This window comes from Asparagus officinalis, unplaced genomic scaffold (assembly GCF_001876935.1).
Source record: "Asparagus officinalis unplaced genomic scaffold, Aspof.V1 AsparagusV1_Un126, whole genome shotgun sequence".
In the NCBI taxonomy this organism is placed as follows: domain Eukaryota; kingdom Viridiplantae; phylum Streptophyta; class Magnoliopsida; order Asparagales; family Asparagaceae; genus Asparagus; species Asparagus officinalis.
This window is the reverse complement of record NW_017972392.1, coordinates 14236-30265: the sequence shown is the minus strand read 5'-3', so window position 1 is coordinate 30265 and position 16030 is coordinate 14236.

Sequence of the window (16030 nt, the reverse complement as noted above, 5' to 3'; positions counted from 1 at the left end):
GACACCCTAGGGGTGTCTTGGCCTGGCCGAGACACCCTTGGGGTGTCTCGGCTAAACCGAGACACCCTTGGGGTGTCTTGGCTTGGTCGAGACACCCTTAGGGTGTCTTGACTTAGCCGAGACACCATAGGTGCCTCAGTTCAGCTTTAAGACGTTTTCAATGCCCGTTTGACTGTTTTCGCTGTAACTCCTTTGTCTGAACCCGGATCTGAGTGATTCCAAATGCGTTGGAAAGCCGACAATGAGTTCTATCAGCTCCAATGGTTGAATCATCTGTTGAATGAATGAGACACGAAGGGCGTTGTTCCTTTTGTAAACACCGCGGGGCTCTCGATTAGCCCGTACCTTCGTTATTCCGAAATTCTGTCGGCTCACGTAGTTCGTCGATTCACTTCAAACGTTCACCGACGTCAATCGAACTCCTATGAACCGGATAGTGACGTTCATCATCGTTCCTTAACACTGAGCTGTTTGTGAAGACCTATAGGCAATTTTCGATGCCTACAATGGCGGCACTACCTTTTGGGGCAGAGAGTGGAGGTGTACACAGATCATAAAAGCTTAAAGTATATCTTCACTCAGAAGGAGCTCAACATGAGACAACGCAGGTGGTTAGAGCGCTTGGCCGTCGTCGGAGTCTCGAGTCTACAGCTGATGAATTGAGTTTGGCTCGTGTCATTGAGTTGACTTTGAACTACCTCTGTCACATTGTGTTGACTTGGGGTTTCAGATCACCGTCTGTTGACTTTTTATCGCAACGTGTTGACTGGCGTTGACCTAGGGTTACACGTTGACCGGCGTTGACCTTTGGGTTTCGAGCGTCAAACTTTGACTTTTTGGTCGCAACGTGTTGACTGGCGTTGACCTAGGGTTACGCGTTGACCGGCGTTGACCTTAGGGTTTCGAGCGTCGAACTTTGACTTTTTGGTCGCAACGCGTTGACTGGCGTTGACCTAGGGTTACGCGTTGACCGGCGTTAGCCCTAGGGTTTCGAATGTTGACTTTTTGGTCGCAACGCGTTGAGCGTTGACTGGCGTTGACCTAGGGTTACGCGTTGACCGGCGTTGACTCGGTTCTGTTGAGGAATTCATTATAACTTTGTTTGATTACAACAAATTCGAAAGAATGATCTTTTTATAAGACTTTTTCTACACAACAAAATGAAAATTACAACTTTTGAGAAACAAACACAAAAATCGTCTATCGATCTTTGTTTTCGTGGGACTTTGCCTGTGCCGGGAACGCTTTGGTTCGTGGACCGCCGAATCACAGATCGTGAAGAGGGGGTTGACTGATTCTGACTTCGTTTATCGAAGTGAGAAATTGAAACGATATCTTATCGAAGTAAGATAGTCGTTCTTCTTAAAATCAAGTCAAAGCTTAATTTCAAGGCGTTGCAAGAAAAACTCAAATCTGCTCTCTCTCTGCTCTGGAATGCTCATAAAAATGCTCGATCCTCGTCAGAAATGACCCTAGGGGGGTATTTATAGCCTCTGGGGTAATAACTGCACAAAACTCAAACAAACGAAGAAGTTAGCTGGCGAGACAGTGTTTTACTGTCTCGCTGGGCGAGACAGTGTTTGCTGTCTCGACCCGCGAGACAGTAAATACTGTCTCGGAAACAGTAACCGCAGGCAGTTTTCGTTTTAACTGCCTTCCCACGTTTCAAACTCCGTTATTTTGGCAGTTATCCACGTGATTCTCGCCCACGACGTTTCCCACGTTCTTGAACAGTTAGTGGCCACGTGTAGGGCAGTTGCAAAGGTAGTTTTGACCATCTGAAAACTGTCTCACGTGCAAGACAGTAAATTCTGTCTCGCACGGCGAGACAGTTGGTTTTGACCATTTCAACACTGTCTCGCTGGCGAGACAGCAAACACTGTCTCGCTGGCGAGACAGCAAACACTGTCTCGCTGGCGAGACAGCAAAGCCTGTCTCGCTGGCGAGACAGTTCATTCTTGCCTTGATTTTCAATATGAGATCCCTTTGAGTGATTTTCTCTATGTTTGGGATATCTATTAGCATTTTTTGACGCCTATAGATACCCCCTCCAAAGTATTCCAGACTCGTTCTTTTATAGAGGAGCATGGGATACTTTGGATAAGATAGATTTTACTTACGATTCCTTCAATGTTTGGTTGAGTAGATCGTGTGAAAGGACTTGTGAATGGCTTCAATGCTTGATCTCTGTTGCTTTTAGTCTATTCAGTTCTTTGTAGAATAGCTAATGTCTTCCAGGCGTCGCGTTTATCGCTTGACCGTTGTCGAGATCTTGAATTGGAGTTGGTACTTGCTCTTGTGGGTTTAGCTTTTACCACTGAATTGATATATCCATTGAGAGTTCATCAGGTTATCCTTAAGAATATTCTGATTAATATTCTCCAGAAACTTCCTGTTGAGGGTAGGAATACAGTTTAGACTCGTGTACCCATTGGAGTATTCATCTGCATTGCATTTGGCTTTTGACTAAGAGAATGCCCTCCATCTCATGCTACGGGGCAGTCCGACCGACTGTTCAGAGCCCTGAGGAGGCTGCCCCTGCTGCGATCTCCCGTGGAGGTATATCTCTTTCACCTTTTCACGAATTTAAATATTGTATTTCGTCAGTTCCATATATATGTACTTGCAGTTGCTTGCAGATCCTCGTTTGTATCCTTTGAGATACCCTCGAGAAGAGACGGTATCCTCCTTTGAGGGGAAGTGTTTTCTGTCTCACTCGGCGAGACAGTGTTTTCTGTCTCGCTCGGCGAGACAGTGTTTTCTGTCTCACTGAACGAGACAGGGTTTTCTGTCTCGCGATGCGAGACAGGGTTTTCTGTCTCGCGATGCGAGCCAGTGAGTATAAAACCCGAACTTAGGGTTTTTTAGGGCTTTTTCACGTCGGATTTTTGGCGATTTTCAGGCGATTCTTGGGCGATCTCCGAGCGATTTTCGACCAGTTCTTCACATCTTCTTCTTCTCTTCGTTTCTGATTTGGGTAGGGCTTCGTTTGGGGAGATTCCACTCGGATTTCAAAGGTCTGTTCACCCTCTTTCTCTTTTAAAATTCCAAGTTCTTTTAACTGTGACCTTGCATGCACTGTCTCGGTTGCATTTCGTGATATTTTGTCCAATTTCACGTCCAAAACCCTAACTTTCCTCTTGGGTTCCAATATAGCTCGCATTTTCGTCATGTCGCCGCGTAGAGCTCGAGGGACTCTCCAGCGAGGTAGTTGTCGTGTTCTACGACGATTAATCACGGATGCGACCTTGATTTCGGAGCAAGACTAGAATCAATGCATAAGGAAGCCGGATTTCTTGTTTGGTGATTTGGTGAAAGATCCGGAGATTGCTTTCTGCAAGCCTGCACAATGGTTGCACCAGAATGGGTCCTCATTCTTATATCTGCCTTTTATCCCCCGAGATCACTCGCTATTAAAGTTCAGGAACCTATCGGTTGGACGTGAGATGTTCTGGAGGTTAACTGAAAATCACGAGCGTATTCATCATGGTTTCATTGGGAAGGAAGCCACCCCAGGTTCTAGTGAAAGAGCTCATGTGCGGGGACTTCATCCAGGTGTCTTGGGACAAGACAATATACCTCAGAAAGAGAAGATGGTGCAAGCCAACACCGTGAAGAACCGGTTAGCAGCAGTGGGAAAGAAATTACCCAGAGAGACTTTTAGATGTTATGGATGGGTCCATTACTCTGGGGACAAATGGTGGTGGAGTAGGATGACTCGATATGTGTTAAACCGTTTTGGGCGAGAGTTAGCAGAATTAGGGTTGGATGTTCCGATCCGTGCCAGCATGCATGGCCTGCAGAGTAGTGTAGGTCATTTCCTCTGTTTGTTCGAGATCTATAACCTGGACACTAATACATTCTTTACCAAGAACGGGGAACTCGGACTACCACTGCATGAAATGATGCAGGTGTATGGTTTGCCTATGGGCGATGTTCCCTATCAAGAGTTCTTTCCAACCACCAATCAGCTGACCAAGATGAAAGATAGTTCAACTGTGACTCATGACACTTTATGGGAATTGACCTGCCATTATCATATAGCTATGGCCGAGATGGAGCCCAAAGCCAGAAAGAAATCTTCTCAGGTTAGCTTAAAACAATTCGCCGATTATTTATTCAAGAACCTGGACGACCGTTCGGCAGATGTGTGCGGATTGTCTCCTTTGAGTACGGGTGAAATTAATCATTTGTTAAAGAAAACAAACGCGCAATCTTATACCTCGCGCTCAGAAGACGGATTCTTGCACGGCACTAAGTTCTGCCCTTATCTGTGGCAAGCTGGTGCTCCAATTAGCCCTACTGCTCTGCTGGCGGGTTTTCTGGCTTTATGGCTAAAGAGGTGCGTAGTTCCCCACCAGTTCGCAGATGCGATGCCAATGGAAGTATTGTATCCGGCCATCCAGCTAGCTACAGGTCGCAAATTATCTTTGCTTCCCGCTATGGTGGCCGATATTCATAGTGGATTACGTCAATTAATCTCCGTGTTTACTCAGGAGAAAAAGAAACCCTCCGCCAGTCTGTCCGTTCCGAAGTTGGAGCTACCCTACACTTATCTGATGACCTGGTTAGTACTTCATCGACCAGATTTAATGGAAGCTCCTGAGACGGCAAATTCTAGCATCCCTCTGTTGCAGAATCTCGAGAATTGCAAATAGATCAGGCATCGAGAGCCAGACATAACGAGGCAGTTTAAAATTCACAAGTGTTGAGAATTCTTCCCCTGCTTCCCTCAGTTCTCCGGTACCTACAATACTACCTTATTGGATGCTGAAGACCCAAGGCAGAATCGCACTATCTTGGATGTCGGGTGCTTCAGATGGTTGATGAACATTCGACCTGGATATCTGTTGTTCAGGGTAAGAGATACTTGTCACATTGAACCTTATCTCCCATGTCGATTCGCCCGTCAGTTCGGCTATGATCAGATATATGTTGGCAATCCAAACCGCCACCTTAGCTCTCGAGGTGGACTTATCGACGGTGCGAGGGCTTGGTTCTGGAGCATCGCCGGCTGTACAAATGTCGAATTCGATCTTCCTTTAGAGACGCCGCCCCTACGGATGACCTTCCTCTTTTGCAAATGGTTGATAGCCGCCAATATTGTCACTCGACATAGGAGGATATCAGATTCAGAGGAAGAGATAGCTCCACGACAAGCAACAGAAGTGACCCGTGAAGCTGTGATGTCGCCTCGAGGAAAAGAGGCTGCTGAATCATCAAGGAAAGGAAAGGAACCGGCTCGCTCAGTCGGTAGTGAAGAAGAATTTGACTCTGAGGAGACGGAGACTTCCGAGGAGGCGGGTGAGACTAGCTCAAGTTCTGATGAATCGTCATGGAACATCCTAACCGGATGACGGTAGAAGTTCTTAGTTGCGACGAAGAGGATGAAGAGGATATGGTGCCTCTCATTCGTCGGCAAATATCTCGAACTTCTACTCAAGCTCAAACTCAAGTTTCTCCCCGAGCTGAGTTACGCACCAAACATCGTCACGAAGGTTCTGATGCACGTCCTCTGAAGAAACAAAAGAAAGCTGCCTCTAAACCGCGCGTTCATCTTCCTGCTGTAGAAGAGACATCCGGTCGTAGTGCTTCTTCTGATGAACAAGGTAACTATTTGTTTTTGTCACTTTCACACTTTTTAATACTTGAACTCATTCCATTTTCAATTTCTGTAGGGAGCCAAGAAGAGGGAGAATATCGAGTTGAAGCTGCTTCTCCCGGAGGTATGGAGACTGAGGAGACCAGCTATGTTCAACTAATGCAGGATGCTTTGAAAGAAGAACCATCTGGTGTTCCACCGACTCCTGACGTTGATCCATCCGCTACGGACGCAGGTACTGATCTTTCTCCTCTCGGAAGAGAAATCCGAGAAATGAATGAGTCGGACCGTGTGCCTCCTCTAATGACCTGTGCGCTTTCTCTCCTTTTAGTCAAATTAAAAGAAGCAGGTACAAATAGTGAAGCTCTCGAATCCGCCCCGACCAATGAAGGTAAAATCAATCTTTGTCTTGAGCAAATTTGTTTAAATCTACGTGTCATTTACGACTCAACACGTTTTGTAGATGTCACAATGCACGAGCCACCAAAGTCGATGATTTTAATGATTTCGACTTTAATATCTCAGAGGACGATCATCAGCAAATCCTTGATTCTTTGTTAGAGAAAGCTTCTGGTCCAGCTACAGGCTCAGATGTTAGAATTGGTTCAACAGAAGCAGGTCCTTCTGAGAGTAAGACTTTGGCTCCATACACTCCGTTTATACATACATATATATTTTGACTTGATTAATTATATAAGCGTTCGAATTATAGGACCAGTTACTGGAACTGATACTACTATAATTACTGAAACGTCTGAACAACCGGAGGGTCGCGACCTTGTGCCGTGGGTAGGAACTGAAGTTAATCTCCAATCATCTATTCCTGAATTCCAGCCTGCTACTCCTATGGATCCGATGATGATAGAAGTTACCATCACTCCCCAGATTAGTCCGGTCGCAACAAAAGCGAGACCAACTGAAGGCGTTGGTACGTCGGCTGATGTTATGCCTAGAGCTGGTACATTTTACCCATAATTTTGTTTCAAATTTTGGGTTAACATCTCATTATGCTCATTGTAACTCCTTCGTTTGTAGAATCAACTCTTAAAGAGCCTCTTAGCTTGGACCCGCCGTCTTCTGAAGCTTTAATTGAAAAAGCCTCTGATGTAGCGGGTGCATCAACAGCTACCATTCCTGAATCAACCTTGGTTGTTCCGGAAATCAGGTTACCATCCTCGGGTGAACTAAGTCATGCTGAAGGTTCTTCCATCGAACTTGGTATGTCTTAGGTGCATCAACAGCTACCATTCCTGAATCAACCTTGGTTGTTCCGGAATCCAGACTATCGTCTTTGGGTGAACCACGTCATGCTGAAAGTTCTTCCGTCGAACCTGGTATGCTTTAACTTGTTGTCTTGTATGCATATATATATATACATCTTATACTGACTTATTTAACTTTCTCGCAGTTCATATATATACATCTTATACTGACTTATTTAACTTTCTCGCAGTTCCTTCATCATTATCAAATCAAATCCAAGCGTTATTGGTTGATGACGATCCGGACAAGTCTGTTATCTGCTCTAATCTCCAAGGCTTCATCTCCTTTTTGAACTCTATGGTCGATCGCATTCTCTTCAAAAGATCGTATTTTGAGAATTATAAAAAATCTTTTGAGCGTTTTATATCAGGGTTCAGAGAGGAAGGGTATAACGACTTAGCTGATTCAGTCACCACTTATTTGGTTGACTTGAGACAACATATTGAACTTCTGCAAACTCTTCGCACCAAAGGCATACCTTTTTACATCGCTTCTCACATGGAATCCAGGCTGCAAGCGTGGCGTGATTCCCAAAAATCTGCCAACTCTGAACTCCAAAAGTTAAGAGCCCACAGTCATCAGCTTAGGGTGAACGTTGGCAAAAGAACACAAGCCAAGGTCAACCTACGCCGGGATTTAGAATCGAGTCGAGCGGAAATAGCTCGCTTAGAGGAGGAACTTGCAATGGTCAAGGATGCTAAAGATGTCTTGGAGTCTGAGTTGACGCAGGAAATTCATATTAAGGAAGACCTGTTACAGCAACTGAACCTTCAAGATAAGATACTTGCTGAAAAGGAACAAGAGGTCGCCGCGCTTCAAGGTGTTGATGAAGAAGCTTTCAAAATTAAATTGACGGCTGAACTTGAACAGACTTATGCGTTAGAGCTGTCAAAACTTAAAAATCAAATTAGTCAATATAAACTCTTGTGATCGGAGAACATATATTTTTGTAGCTTCATTTGAACGTTTTTGGCAAAAATAGTGAACTTTTTTTTTGCTCATTATATTGAATCTTTTTTGCTCATTGAGGTTTTATTATGATTACTCATTTTTATTTTAGAATAAATAATCATAATACTTACAGGATTTTTGGCAAATCCTCAGCCATCAACGGATTTGATATGCCTTTACCGATTACCGTTTGAGTCGGGCTAGTATGTGAATTATCTAGGTCTGTTTCACATATAACGTTGTGCTAAAAGAATCAAACTCTTTTAGACTTTAGACTATAATGTTGAATATATAGGCTACATGTGTTAGATGTAGGCTTATCTCTAATAAGGATAGAGATAACATCCCCCATGTGTGAACGACATGGATTTTAAAATGTGAATAGGTTGCGTTTCCTATATAGGACAACGAACCCGAAATCGGAGAGGAAGAATTTTATATTCTATCTTCTGGTCTCTTGTTTGTTGGTAGAGATAAACCCGGAATTGGAGAGAAAAAGAGTTGTATATTCCATTTCTCAATCTCTTGTTTGTTGGTAGAGATAAACCCGGAATCGGAGAGGAAGAATTTTATATTATATCTCCTGGTCTCTTATTTGTTGGTAGAGATAAACCCAGAATCGGAGAGGAAGAATTTTATATTCTATCTCCTGGTGAAAAGGAAACTCAAAGTGGAATCTCCACTTAGAAAATATGGATTGGTTTGAATAATCCTAACTGTCGTAAGGTTTGATTACTCAATTCAAAAGTGGGCCTTTCGTTCGCAAAACGAATCGAAAGGAGATTTTGGCTGTGGTCCTAACTGTAGTAAGGTTTGACCAAGTGGGAATTTTAAGGTTTGACCAAGTGGGAGTTTTGAAACGATCCTAACTGTAGGAAGGTTTGATCGTTTGGTTTGTGGACCTCTCGTTCATTGAAGGAATCGAGAGGGGATTTTGGCTGTGGTCCTGACTGTAGTAAGGTTTGACCAAATAGATGGGTGGGAGTGATGCACAAATAACTATGGGAATGTTAACTTGTACACAAAACCTGATGAGAATTTTTGGTGTCAAGCTATAGGAACTTAACACGAAGGGGTTTGATAATTGCTGTGAATCAGCTGCATGAAATTTTGGATGTTGTGTCAAGACTTCAACAGTGGGGAGCGTTAAAGGCTTAAACACAATGGGGGTTTGAATGGTTTTAATCCATGATGGATTCCAGTGGACTTCTCGTCGATCGATTTGATCGGTGAGGGATTTTGTGAGGAAAGACAAGTTTAAATCTCATCTCAACAAAAGTTGTAAAAGAACTTTATGATAATCAAACAATGAATTATTCATATGACCAGTTTCTCATTTAAAACAGTGAACTGATCTCGGGTTATCCTGAAATATCCTATATAGGATTCTCTAGGAACTTCCCGCTTTACATAGGTTATCCTGAATATATTACGGATAATATTTTTTCAGGAACTTCCCATTTATTGGCATCATCAATTTGTTGCCATCTTGGGTAACCAGGCGATATGCACCGTTCGAATAGACTGTTTCTATCACAAACGGTCCTTCCCATTTAGGTTCGAATTTTCCTTTCTTCTTGGAGTTGAGAATCATAGGTCTTCGAACAGCGAGGACTAGATCTCCTTCTTTAAAGCTTCGTCGTCGGACCTTTTTATCGAAAGCCCGAGAAATTCTAGCTTGATAAAACTCGATTTGTTGTTGAGCCTCCAAGCGTTTCTCATCCAACATCTCTAACTCCTCGAGACGTTTCTGATGATGTTCTTCCGTCGTCATTCCCGTTACGAGAGCGATACGGAGAGAAGGAATCTGCACTTCCAATGGAAGAACGGCTTCACACCCATACGTTAAAGCATACGGGGTGGCTCCGGTAGGCGTGCGGACGGTCGTACGATAAGCCCAGAGAGCTTCGCCGAGTTTGTCATCCCAATCTCGCTTATTGGTTTTCACCAATTTTGCCAGGATTTTGATGATAGTCTTGTTAAAAGCTTCGGCCAATCCGTTAGCTGTAGGATTATAAGCAGTCGACGAAACGTCTTTAATCCCGAATTTACCGCAGAACTTGATGAATGCGTTGCTCACGAACTGAGGACCGTTGTCGTGCACTATTCGCCTTGGCACACCGTACCGATATATGATATGGTGTTTGATAAATTTGATGACATTGGTCGTCTTTACTTCTCTAAGTGGAACTGCTTCTGCCCATTTCGAGAAATAATCGGTGATTGCCAGAATGAAACGGTCCCCTTTAACCGAAGGTGGAAAAATAGGACCTACTATATCCATTCCCCAAGTTTCAAACGGCCACGATGTCGCCGAAGGATGCAGATATTCAGGGGGTATGTGCATATAATTTGCATGCAATTGACACACTACACATTGTCGTGCGTAATCGACTGCGTCTTTCACCATAGTTGGCCAATAATATCCGATTCTCCTAAGTCGGTCGCAGAGTTTAGGACCGGGCTGATGTGCACCGCATATCCCATTATGTGCCTCTTTGAGTGCTTGTTCCGCTTCTTTACTGGATAGACAACGAAGTAAAAGACCATCATAAGCTCGTCGATACAACGTTTGCGATGTGGCATTGTAATAAAATCTCGGCGCTCTTCGCCGAATCGATTCCCTTTCTCTTACATCTTCAGGTAATATACCATGTAAGACGTAGTCAATAATAGGAAAACGCCAATCTCGAACTTCGGGTTCAACTCCAGTTGAGTATACCTCTTTAGCATTCGAATCGTAGATTGGAACAATAAGCTGATGAGTCCTCACTGTAATTAATTGCTCTGTTTCGGGAGGTTGAGCCAAGGATACTGACAATGCTGCCAATGCATCCGCGTATGTATTTTGGAGACGCGGAACGTACTCGATGAAAAATTCTTCAAACGAGCTTGCTATTTCGATGGCCACCTGGTGGTATGGAATCAGGTCTCGATTTCTGACTTCATACTCTCCTCGTATTTGATTAACCACCAGTTGAGAATCTCCAAAAGCTTCAAGGTATTCGACCCCCAGCTCTTTGGCGAAATTAAGTCCGATTATTAATGCATTGTATTCAGCTACGTTATTAGAGCATGGTTCAGTCAGTGAATATGCTCTAGGCAAGACGTGCTTTTCCGGGGAAACTAAAACGACCCCCACTCCTGAGGAGATTTTAGAACATCCGGGTGCACTTGCCACGTTGGTTGATCGGGAAGCCCCATCGAAGTACAATTGCCACACTTGTTGATGTGAGGTGGTATTAACTTCGTGAGTTTCATCTGGCAGGTCGTCGTACAATTCGACTACATCCTTCGTAGGGTTTTCTGCCAGAAGGTCGCAAATAGCTCGTCCTTTAACAGATTTCTGCTGTTTGAAGTACAAGTCATATTGCGATAAGAGTAAAGCCCATCTGGCCAAACGCCAATTCATGGAAGCCGGTTGGGTCATGAACACTCGGACGGGATTTATGTTGGAAATGACATAAATCGTCTGTCCGACTAAATAATGTCGCATTTTCTGAATCGCGAATACCAAAGCGAGGCATTCCTTCTCAATCATTGGATAACGAGACTCAGCTCCTACCAATGTACGACTCAGATAATACACAGCTTGCTCGTGACCGTTATCGTCGTCTTGTGCAAGTAATGCACTTAACGAATGGCTCGTCGCTTTGACATAAATCAAGAACGGTCTGCCCGATTTCGGTGCAACGAGAATAGGTGGATTCGCCAGATATTTCTTAATATCCTCGAATGCCTTCTGGCATGCTTCATCCCAAACGAACGACACGCCTTTTTTCGCGAGTTTAGAGAACGGTTGACATTTTCCCGACAGATTTGATATAAACCGACGGATGTATGCCAATCGACCTTGCAACCCTCTGAGTTCTTTAAGATTCCTCGGGGGTTGTAGCTCATGTATTGCCTTCACTTTATCGGGATCAATATGAATACCTTTTGTGGTGACGACGAATCCAAGAAATTTACCGCTCGACATTCCAAGGAAGGATTTAGTCGGGTTCATTTTCAGCTGATGAGTTCTCATAAGCTCGAACATTGTCTTCAGATCGTTAATGTGGTCGTTTTTATCACGACTCTTAACGACCAGGTCATCAACGTAGCATTCGACAGTCTTCCGGAGGTGCTCTTGAAAGATTTTCGTCATTGCTCGTTGATATGTAGCACCGGCATTCTTCAAACCGAAAGGCATAACGGTATAACAAAAGACGCCAAGAGGTGTTCTGAAAGCTGTATGCTTTTCCATAATCCGGTGCATCTTGATTTGATTGTACCCAGAAAATCCATCCATGAATGACATTCTTTCAAACCCGCATGTGTTGTCAATGATGACGTCCGTAATCGGTAGAGGAAAGTCATCTTTAGGACAGGCCGTATTTAGATCTCTGAAGTCAATGCAGATTCTGATTTTTCCATTCTTTTTGAGGACTGGAACGATATTGGGCAACCATTCAGGATGTTGTTCTTCTCTGACAAATCCCGAATCAATTAGCTTCTTGACTTCAGCTTCTATCGCCTCCATAATTTGCGGACGAAACCGTATTTGTTGTTGTTTGACAGGTTTAGCATCCGATTTTATATTAAGGCTATGCATTGCTACGTCTGGGTCGAGTCCCATCATATCTTCGTAACTCCAAGCGAATACGTCGATATATTCTTGAATAAGGGCGATTAGTTCCTCTTTCTCATCCGGTGGAAGATCACCACTAATAAATATAGGTTTCGGATTAGTTTCGTCACCCATATTAACTTGGACTACTTTATCTTCGGTAGGAGGTTCTCTTTGCTCAAATCGATCACCGTATTGGATATTCATGTAATGTGTCCAAGGATCTTCCCAAGTGGGCAACTGATCGTCTTCTTCTGTTGTAGAAGGGTCAACCGTTGCCATGTTTGACATGAGACTTTTGAACTTTTCTCCAATGCTCACATCAGAATCCCAATTTGAAGTATCGGATGAATGTCCGCTCCTATTTATTAATTGGTTAATGATCTGTTGGCCATAATCATCATCAGATGATGAAGCATAACCCAGACCCCTATTGCGACTGTAATAATTATCTGGTTTTCCTTTCGGTACATAGGCAGGACGGGGTGGAACCCTAATACCTTGACCAAAATAAAGACCTTCACCGAGTGAGAGGTCATAACCCCGGTTCGTCATATAATCATTCGCTTGTGATTTGTACCGAGAGAAATGTCGCCCAGGTTTTTCTTCATCCGAATCGGTGTCCAAGAAAAGATCAGGAGTTGGGGATGGATTCCCTTTTCCAAAGACTATTTCTTTTTCACCCCCTGTCTTTGCGGGTAGAATCACAGTCGTTCCGACTGGATTTTGAAGATATTTTATCGTCGTGCAAGACGAGCGAAGTGGCATGTGTAGACTAGGATCGTCATACAATTCCTGCATTACATTATCAAGACAAGGCGAATACTCTAAATCATCCTTTATTATTTCATCGGCAAGTTGCCAGTTACAACTTTCGTCCGACGATTCATCACCGTCAAGATCGATTACAAGAGGTTCAATGTCATTCAGTAGCTTCTTCTCCGCTGTCCGTGCCATGGGCCGATGGTTCAGTATCGGACTCAGCACCATAAAGAAGGGAGTCAGTAAAATAATTTTCTTACCCCTTGAATGGTTGCTTATCCGCGACCACCGTCTTGACCTCTTCATTAGTGTCGACATACTTCAAACATTGATGGAGGGTGGAGGGAACTATAAGATTACCGTGGATCCATGGACGACCCAACAGTAAATTATAAGAAGTCTCTGCATCGATCACATAGCAGGTGACTTCAGACTTTAAATCTCCGAGTTGACACTTCACCCAGATTTTTCCTAACGGTCTCGACCCGCTAGTATTGAATCCGTAGATAACCGTCCCTGTGGAGGCTAACTTGCTGGCGGGGATTCCGAGGTGGTACATCAACCGCAGTGGCATGATACTAACAGCGAAACCCGGATCGACTTGGATCCGGTTGACAACGCTAGAGCCAATATATACGGTGAAATATAGAGGCCTATCATGCTTCGAATTCCTGACTTGCATATCTTCTTTGGTGAAAGCGATGCAAGGAAATTTGGTGGCTGTCAGATTGCAATGCTGTACTGATGACTCTGGCTCTTCAGGAGTTGGCTTGACCTGAGTGAGGAATACCTCAGAATCAGCTAAAGCTTCTTGTAAAGCTTCTCTGGTTTCTTTTGAAAGGCACAACAACTCGTATAGCGTAATCCTTGCTGGGATATTGGCCAGTTGAGCCATAACGTCGAAACGATATGGTGCGTTCGAACTTTCCGGTTTATCTCGTCCAATCGGTTGGCTGAAACGAGACTGCTTCGGAATTTGAACCTCTTTATGTTGGGGTTCTTTTTCTTTTTGTTTAGCCGGTTGTTGCGGCTTTTCAGCAGCTACTGGAGGAGTTGTAGCTATCCCCAGCTCTTTTATAGTTGTAGCATTTGGGTTAGAGGTCTCAGGATATTTATAATGATACTCATTCCCACTTCTTGTAGCGAGAACTTCTTGTTCTCCTTCAGAAAGTGATAAAGCTGCTATCTCTTCATCGTTCTTCTCGGGAATCACTGAGGCTCCATAACAGGATTTCTCTTTTCCCTTGCCCTTTGATTTCTTCTTTGATGTGGATGTTGTCCACTGTTCATCTTCGAGCAAGTCCGGATGAACCCAAAGGATTTCGCCGTTGGGGGTTGTGTGAGATACAAGCCCCTTCTGGCGCTGTCCATGAGGGTCATCGTTGATGATTTGCATTTTTACCTTTGATACTGGCTCGGCTTGAAACCAGGACAAAGGAACTGATCCGAAGCTAATTGAGACTGCGTTTGCGCCTACTTTCTTCTCCTTTGGCTTCGGCGTCACAATACCAACATCAATTAAGGTTTGTATTTTGTCCTTTAAGACATAACACGTCTTAGTGGGATGGTGGACCCTCCTGTGATAGGCACAATACTTCGGGTCATTAATCTTCATTGCTTCTTCTTGGTTTGTGACCGGTGGAAGCTTGATCTTGTTATTCTCCAACAAGTATTTGAAGATGACTGGAACTTCATCATCTTTGAAAGAGTATTCCTTCGGAAATCTAGGCTCAGAAGTCTTGGGCTGCCTAGGGGGCTGCTGATTCTGATTTGGCGCCAGGTTGAAGGATGACTGCTGCGGTTGTTGTTGCGGTGGCTGTTGCGACGTTTGATGTGCGTCTACGGCTGCCGTGGACCCTCTTCCTCTGCCTCGAGGATTAAAGTTCTGCTTTTGATTATTAGCTGGTGGCAGACCTCTCTCCAAATTCTTTCTCTTGAGAAAGCGCTCAGCCTGTTCACCCCTCATTTTCAATTCTTTCCAAGTCTTAGAGTGAACAACCCCTACCACTTCTAATACATCCAAGGACAGGTTATTATGACATGTTTGTAGAATAAATTCCTCAGTAAGTGGATCTCTGCAGTTCACTGCTTTGTCCCGGAATCGCTTGACAAAGACATCAACAGATTCCCCGTCCTTCTGCTTTTCGTCCAACAACGTGCCGATCGAGACTTCTGTGTCGTCGTCGAAGAAGTTGGTGAGGAATAGTTCTTCCATATCCTCCCAGCTAGTGATACTCCCGGGCTTAAGACGTCGGTACCAATCGAAGGCAGGCCCGCGAAGGGTCCCCACGAATGACCGAACCATCAGGGCTTCGTTCCCGGATATTGCGCCGAGATGCGACTTAAAATAAATCAAGTGCTGAGTTGGTGAACCCCTGCCATCAAAAGGAGTAAAGTTAATCAAATTAAATTTCTGGGGGTAAGGAATCAGGTCCCACTCCCTTGGGTACGGGTATGGGATTCCGGTTGGTGTTGCTGAACCTGCAAATCTCGCATCTGCTGCATAGTCAACTCCATCTCGGTTTTGAATTCAGCTCTAATTTCTTCGCGTTGTTTAGCCAACGCCTCCTGCAAGATGTGAGCCAGTTGATCCGGCGTGATTGCGAACGATTCTCTGACTCGTCCAACATTGGACGCGGTATCGTCCGATGCAATAGCGGAACAAGTGTCCGACAATTCTTCATCTGAAGATAAACCCTCGTGTATTCTCCTGTAATCTCGACGTAAGTTGGCTCTTCTTTGTAGCCGTGCCATCCTTTGAGAAAGACCCCGCTCAACTCTCCCTCCTGGAGAGAAATCAGGGTCAGAAGCTCCTCTTGTCGGATTACAGGTTTTTTCTTGTT